This window comes from Arachis duranensis, chromosome 3 (genome assembly GCF_000817695.3).
Source record: "Arachis duranensis cultivar V14167 chromosome 3, aradu.V14167.gnm2.J7QH, whole genome shotgun sequence".
NCBI classification, from domain to species: domain Eukaryota; kingdom Viridiplantae; phylum Streptophyta; class Magnoliopsida; order Fabales; family Fabaceae; genus Arachis; species Arachis duranensis.
In genome coordinates this window covers 45,418,057-45,418,419 of record NC_029774.3, presented here as the reverse complement: position 1 = coordinate 45,418,419, position 363 = coordinate 45,418,057, and the positions used below count along the sequence as shown (strand labels likewise).

Sequence of the window (363 nt, the reverse complement as noted above, 5' to 3'; positions counted from 1 at the left end):
AAGCTTAGAGTGGATATCCAAACCTTCAGGCAGAAAGAAGGTGAATCCCTCTATGAAGCTTGGGAAAGATACAAGCAACTAACCAAAAAGTGTCCTTCTAACATGCTCTCAGAATGGACCATCCTGGATATATTTTATGATGGTCTGTCTGAATTGTCTAAGATGCCATTGGACCATTCTGTAGGTGGATCTATTCACCTGAAGAAAACTCCTGCAGAAGCTCAGGAACTCATTGAAATGGTTAACCAGTTCATGTACACCTCTGAAAGGAATCTTATGAATAATGGGACGCTTTAAAAGAAAGGAGTTCTTGAAATTGATACTCTGAATGCCATATTGGCTCAGAACAAAATGTTGACTCAG

At 39.7% G+C, this 363-nt stretch overlaps 1 non-coding gene across 1 annotated transcript; it reads right to left on the bottom strand.

Moving 5' to 3' along the window:
* LOC127746309 (small nucleolar RNA R71) lies at nucleotides 1-104 on the bottom strand. The gene has a single exon (XR_008007929.1). It is a non-coding gene; the product is annotated as a small nucleolar RNA R71 (small nucleolar RNA).
* Nucleotides 105-363: the final 259 nt, after the last annotated feature.